Source organism: Penaeus chinensis, chromosome 32, assembly GCF_019202785.1.
Source record: "Penaeus chinensis breed Huanghai No. 1 chromosome 32, ASM1920278v2, whole genome shotgun sequence".
In the NCBI taxonomy this organism is placed as follows: domain Eukaryota; kingdom Metazoa; phylum Arthropoda; class Malacostraca; order Decapoda; family Penaeidae; genus Penaeus; species Penaeus chinensis.
Window position 1 is genome coordinate 12,855,232 of NC_061850.1, and position 7,500 is coordinate 12,862,731.

General features: G+C 41.1%; 1 protein-coding gene across 1 annotated transcript in view; it reads right to left on the minus strand.

Moving 5' to 3' along the window:
* Positions 1-7,500, minus strand: part of LOC125042435 — a 47,433-nt gene that overhangs the window by 1,078 nt on the left and 38,855 nt on the right. The gene's annotated exons all lie outside the window — the stretch shown is intronic.

The following is a 7,500-nucleotide window of genomic DNA, read 5'->3' on the forward strand; positions in this document are numbered from 1 at the left end:
TGTCAGTCTGGCTATCTTTCTCTCGATTCATCTATCTAACAATTCATGTGTCTTTCTATCTATCTATCCTTCCATCAATCTATCTTTCAATTAATCTATCTATCTTTCTATTTATACATCAGCTTTTCTGCGACATATATGAAGAAAAAGAAGACATATACGAAGAATTTATAGTTATGGGCATGGAAAAGAACAATGTACTATCTAAATGTTGGTTATAAAGCAGATAATTGCAATAGCCTTGCGTGTTACAGGAGCAGAGGGCGAAAATAACTCTAGGGGAATGACACACTGGGTTTCAACACGCAGTGGATAACCCCGCTGAATCCATTGCCTTGCAACAGGCGGGTGCTGAAGGTGATCCTGATGCCCAGGTGAGCGAAAACGGAGGAAGTGACGGTTTTACATTAGTGAAGTCGAAAACTAAGAAGAAAAGAAAGCCCGACCATGCCGGTAAGACACCACTGGCACCCAGAAAGGATTATGTTCGCCTCGCCTTCCCTGAAGGCGCCACGAAAAACGATAAAATGAAATGGCTACAGAACTCTCGGGCCCGGGGGGGTACCCCCCTCAAACTTGTGCGAGGAGACACTCTCTCCTCGCCATATGTGTATGTCGCTCGCTCTCAGCGAAACTATATTGACGACCTTATTGAAGGATCAATTGGAGGTATTACCTTCAAACTCTGTGATGAGCCCAAGACCACCCCCTGTGGTCCCAGCACCGACCGTGAGTGACCAGCGCGGCCCTCCCAACCCAACCCGCGGCCAGGGTGCCAAGGAAGCGCCAGACCGTGCCCTGTATGACGTCAGGGTGGGGGTGCAGAGGTCACCGAACTACGCGACACGGTTGCGCAACTGGAGGAGAAGGTGAACAAGGTGATGCTGATCCTCACAGAGGGTGTCTCGGGCCTCAAAGCTGCCATACTCTCTGAATTAAAGACCTCGCCCCCCCCCCCCCCCCTCCCTCCCCGGGAGCCAGCCGAGGCAGCCGTCCCTCACCCTCAGGCAGGGATGACCGCAGGCCAGGCGAGGGAATCCCCCGCACAACCATGTGACAGAAGAGACGTCACGCCAGCTGTCCAAGGCGACATAAATGTGCTCGAACTTTTAAAGGAAATGAAAGCTCTAAAAGAAAAAAACAATAACTTAATTAATGAAATAACGACGCTGAGACAAAATTAATAGTGACTATCATTGCCGTGATACTAGTGTTACCATTAGTGCTAAAAAAACGAACGAGGAGAACCGATGTCAGACCGCTATTGCTGATAACCAAAGTGGGTGTGTCAGCGCTGACAGCCGCCACGAACAATATCAGGATCCCTGTGACATCAAGTCCAGTGACGCAACCAGCCCCTTAGGCGCATCTGGCACAGCAAACGGAGGGACTGTGCTGAGAAGTGCAACAAAGCTAAGACCAAATGTTTGAAATGGTTAAAAGTACTTTTAAGTTTAAGACTACCATCTGTAATGAAATCCACAATCATAAAGCTTTATGTTTCTTATGTGAACCTATAATTTGTAATATTGGAGGATATAACAGCATGAGGTATAGATTGCCTAATAGAGCACTATTCACATATGGATAAACGTACAATCAAATTTATATCACGGAATATGCGTAGTATAAAGCCTAGGCTGAATGACATAGAGTTTTATATCCGTGAATATAATACTGATGTTATTTGCGTGCAATAACCTTTTGCTGCTGCTGCTAAGATGAAAATAGCACCTGCAATTCAGGGATATTATTCATATGTGAATACAGCCATGACTGGATTGTTGACATATGTGAAGGTAACACTGCCACATAAATTAGTTAAAAGATCCGATAGCACTGATGTTCAATTTCATCATTAAAAAATTCAGACTGCCACAGGTTATTTTTGACTGTATAATGTATATGCCAGATACTCCAAATTTCTGGCTAGTTCTCTCCCCAATTTTCACAACGAAAGCACTTTCTGTATGGGCGACTTCAATGCAAGGCATCCACACTTTTGAGACAACCAACGTGGGGAAGAATTCAAACATTTTATCAATAGTAGATCACTAACAGTATATGAGACAGAAGCAGATACTCATTTGGGAGGTGGCAGATTAGACTATGTATTTGGCAAAAATTTAGTTCATGTTAATGTCTATACTTCACTGGTGCGAGAGTTAGTTAGTGACCACTTTGCCATACGAACAAATTATACTGTAGACAGCGGCTCAGCCCCTAGATCACCTAAGCTCAGAATAATCATCCCACCGGGCCTGGAGCATCACTTCAAGGCACGGGTCTATGACTGGTATAACACCTATGAAGTAACAACTGTTGAGAAATTTTCTCAGGATCTCTTCAAAGTTGTCATTGATTACTATGACACATGGGTCTGTTCACGAAAACTCTCAAAGAAATAGAGGCCCCAGACCTCCCATGCACCGAGGTGGATCAATGACCCAATTCTGGCCAAGAAACATAAACGGGTTCAGGAGCTTGCTAATTGTTATAAAGATAATAAGACGACAGATAATCTTCTGCAGTTTCTGAAAGCCAACAAGGAATTCAGAGAATTAAAAACTCAGATTCGTAGTAAACACTGGAAACAATTCCTGCAAAGTATCAATAGACAAACTTCTGTAGCTGACGTATGGAGAAAAAATAATAGGCTGACAGGTAAAGCTCTCACAACACCGCAGTTCCACAGTCCACAGGAACAGGCTAATTCGCTGCTAGAGCAGTGGGGTGGAAATTCTCAGGTACACTCACTTCCACAAGGGATAAAAAATCAGCTCAACAAGTCGAAAATAGATAGAAATTTTAATATAGCAATAGCATGTGCTGCTATTGATCCCTCCGACTTTGTCGAAATAACCGAGTGGGAACTGAGCAATGCCCTTCTGAAAGGTAAGGCAACCGCCCCTGGCGAGGACGACATTGTTTACAGCGTCCTTCGCCACATTGCTCAGGTACCAGGCAACCCACTTTTGCACCTGTTCCTATCACAAGGAATCCTCCCAAGATCCTGGACTAAAAGCTTAATCATTCCTATACCCAAACCCAATACTGATAAATACAGACCCATTTCCTTTTGACCTCCTGTCTGTGCAAAGTACTTGAGAGAATAATTCTGAACAGGCTCATGTACCGCATAAATGCTAAGTTATCCCCCAGACTGTATGGATTTCTCCCAGGGCGTAGCAGTCAGCACTGTTTTGCAGAGTACTTAACAAACTCCGTATTTCTTGATCTTAAATCTGCTTCTGATATTGTAAACAGGACAATTATCCTTGAGCAACTAGCTAACTTTAGTATTCAGGGAAAACTGTTAATATGGATTCAAATGTATCTGTCGAATCGATCAGCTCAGGTTCTCTTCAGGGGCATTAAGAGTACTCATACAAAAGTATTTGAACTCGGCACACCTCAGGGAGGCGTACTTAGTCCCATGCTATTTAATATCCTAATGCATAGATTACTGGGCGATATACCATTTGCAGGCAATGCCTCCATTATTTGCTATGCCGATGACATTTGTATTAAATCCTCATCCGAGGAGAGAATGCAAGAGAGTCTAGATATACTTTCTGCAACGGCTACTGAGTGTGGCTTGATAATCTCAACTGAAAAAAAAACAAGGCACTTCAAAGACAATCCCTCTGCCTAGGTTTCATATAAATGACGTTGAGCTAGATCTCTGCCATCAATACAAATACCTCGGGGTGACTTTTAATGATTCAGAGTTCGTTAGAAACCTGAAGAAAAGGCTGTGGGAGCGGCTGAAGCCACTTAGGACACTTGTCGGCAAAGACCATGGTGTTAATGTCAATATTGCGAGACTCTTTTATTTGTCATACATAAGGTCGGTCATAGATTACCATGCATTGCACCTGGTATTGTTCAAGGAAACTGAGTTGACTAGTCTAGAAAGTGTACAAAATGAAGCCATGAGGATCATTCTTGGTGCCCCTAGAACAACAAGGATTGTGAATATGAGAACAGAACTTAATTTTCCTTCTGTTTCTGAAAGAATATTATACATAAATACCACATTTAGTGTCAAATCAATTAGAGAACCCCTCCATTGTACAGAGTTCCAAAGACAACTAAAACACAGAATAGAAGAGCTAACTTTGAATGACAACACCAATTCATACTCAAATCCATGGGTACAAGTAACGTGTAAACACTTAGCTCAGCTGAACATACGCATAACTAAGACCCTACATGGACGTTCCGTACCACCGTGGAAAATGTCGGACCAGAGTGTATATTATACGACTGCCCCCCAAAGAGACAGTGTTCCCCCTGCTATACTTAAGCAGTATGCACTTGAAATTATAAATGAGCATCTAGAAACTCTTTCCAATGCATATGAATGCTACACTGACGGACCCTTGCAATCTGGGAGTAGAGCAGGATGCGCTTTTGTTGTATATAAAAACAATATTTTGCAGCACCAGGATAGTAGGAGGGTTCATGAGTTGGCAGGAATACTCATGGCCACCGAATTTCTATTGAATCAAGACTCAGAGGTCATTTTCTGCGATTCACAGAGTGCTCTCCAGGCTCTGAATACTCTAGACAAAGGTGCAGGAAATATTGCAAATGACATCAGGATAAACGTGTATCGTGCAAAAGAACGAGGCCATAATTTACGTTTTGTGTGGATTCCATCGCATGTTGGCATCACTAGGCATGATCATGCTGATCGCCTAGCAAAGTCAGCATGTGACAAACAAAGTGTGGATATAGATCTTGGGATACCTCTTTCTAGGATTTTCTACAGCATTAAAGCTTCCTTCAGAGAGGACTTGACTGAGTTGATTAATTCTCAACGCCCTGAAAGCTGTAGCATAAAGCACTATGACCGGTTTAGGCAAGATTCCTTCATCTATGGTTTATATAAAACAAGAACAAGACAATGTGATGTTGTGACTGCAAGAACCAGGCTTGGATATAGATTATATTGGCAGGCCAGTACAGTTTGTAATATCGAAGAAACTAAGTGTAAACTGTGTAATGAAGAATATAAGCGAACACTTGTACATTATATCTCAGAGTGCCATGTGTTACAGCCTTTCAGACCACCTAGCATGAGGTACCGGAACTATGTAACTACTTCATATCATCTGATGTCTTAGAAGATATACTTATGTTGTATCCTATATTTGGAATGTAGTATCACTTAACCGCATATCAAATGTATTAATGCTTTTCCACGCCCAAGCTATATGCCGGAGTGGCAGATGAGTGGATAAAGGACTGCAATTGTTCCTTTCCTGAAACTACTCATAATAATGTTATAGGCTAAAATTCAAATGTAATACCACTATGTAATGTTATGACCATGCATTAAATGTACCACAGCTTGTCCACGCCTGTGCAGTTAGCCAGGGTGGTAAATAAAGGACTAAACTAAGCTAAAATTTTGTCCAAGCCTATGCACTTAGGCCTAACTTCGTTGTAAATAAGTAACTAATAAGTAACTAATCAGCATAATATTTATTGAAATATGAAGATAAATGATATTGCGTTTATGGTATTCGCCAAAGTGACGAACATAGAAGTCAGTAATTATGCAATTTGCTTTATAATAGCCCTTATCAAGTCCATTTGCATCACTACACGCCTTCAATAGTGACGTAATAATAACAGCTGCCCGCACGCACGAGTGAAGAAGATGGCACTGGGACTAAAAGTCTGTTATTATCATGAAAAGCCCCGTGACTTCTGCCTTTAATTAGTGAGATGAACCCCCACTCTTAGATCAAAAGAAGGATCTCTCTCTCTCTCTCTCTCTCTCTCTCTCTCTCTCTCTCTCTCGCTCTCTCTCTCTCTCTCTCTCTCTCTCTCTCTCTCTCTCTCTCTCTCTCTCTCTCTCTCTCTCTCTCTCTATCTCTCACTCTCTCTCTCTCTCTCTCTCTTTTTTTTTTTTGGGGGGGGGGTAGGGTCAATGAAAATCTTTTGCGTTGACTTTCCCCCCCCTTTCTCTCTCTCTCTCTCTTTTTTTTTTTTTTTTTTTTTTTTTTTTTTTTTTTTTTTTGTCCTCAGTGTATCTTTGGCTTGATTCGTCGTATTTTCTTGTCTACTTGTTTTTCTCTCTTAAGGGGGGTGGGAGGGGAAAAAAAAGAAAAGAAAAGAAGTAAAACAAATACGTATATGAAAAAATAGTTATGGATATACATATTTACACATGCTCATGCAAACGCCTACAAAAGGAAAAGAACAACAATAAAAACAAAACAAAAAAACAAAAAACAAAAATGACTCTGCAAACTACTTGCAAACTCACATTGCTTTTTATACTACTTTCTTTTTTGGACAGCTGGTAAGTTCGCACAGGTTGCAGTCAACGCCTTTGCAATGAATAATTTACATTGTGTTGCTAGCATGACATGCATTTTTTACGGTGTTTTCCCTCTTCTTTCCTTTTTTTTCTGATGATCTTTATTATTTTTCTCCCTTTTCTCCTTCTCTTCGCACTATTTCTTCCTTCTACTATTAATTGGTTGTCTTTTGTATTTATTATTTTTTCCTGTTTTCTCCTTGTTCCATTTCCTCTTTCTCTCTTTTATTTCTCTTCGTCATTTTTTTACCTTCTTCTTCCCCGCCTCGCTCCTTTCTTCATCTTTCTTTTCTACTGAAAATATATTATCATCTTCCTTTTTTCCTACCCTTTTTTCTTTCTTTTCATTGGGACCATTTTATTCCTTCCTCTTTCCTCTTTTCCCCCCCTTCGTTCCTGTCCTTCTCTTCGTTAATCATATTTTCTTTTTTGTCTTTTTTCCCTTAACGTATGCCTGTGTAAGCCAACTTTTCCGGTTACTTCCGTCCCGACTGAAAAAGTCAAATAAATGTGTTCTTATTTCCAAATTGTTTCGCCAAAAGGCACGAACAGAAAAGAACGTCATTTTTTTTCTTTTTTTTAGTAGGGGTATTTTTTGCGTTCGGAAGACAACCCAATAATTCGTCAAGAAGAGAGAGAGAGAAAGAGAGAGAGAGAGAGAGAGAGAGAGAGAGAGAGAGAGAGAGAGAGAGAGAGAGAGAGAGAGAGAGAGAGAGAGAGAAGGGGAGGGAGAGAAGAAAAAAACATACAGAAATGTTAAACTGCAATATTTAAGTTCATTCATTTTGATAGCTTATATTTTGTAGCAAAAGGAATATTTTCTAGTAGATGAATGTTTTGATTCACTCATAAAGCCAGGCTATGAAAGCAATCCAAACACAAATACAGAGATTCCAAACACAGCTGATCAGTGACACGCAGACACACATAGAAACAACAAGATACAGACACATTTATGTAAACAATCGTTTCTCTCTCTCCCTGCCTTCTCTTCGTCTCTCTCTCTCTCTCTCTCTCTCTCTCTCTCTCTCTCTCTCTCTCTCTCTCTCTCTCTCTCTCTCTCTCTCTCTCTTCTCTCTCTCTCTCTCTCTCTCTCTCTCTCTCTCTCTCTCCACTTTCCTCCCTCCCTCCCTATTCCTCCCCTCCCAGTCTTTTTATTCTTT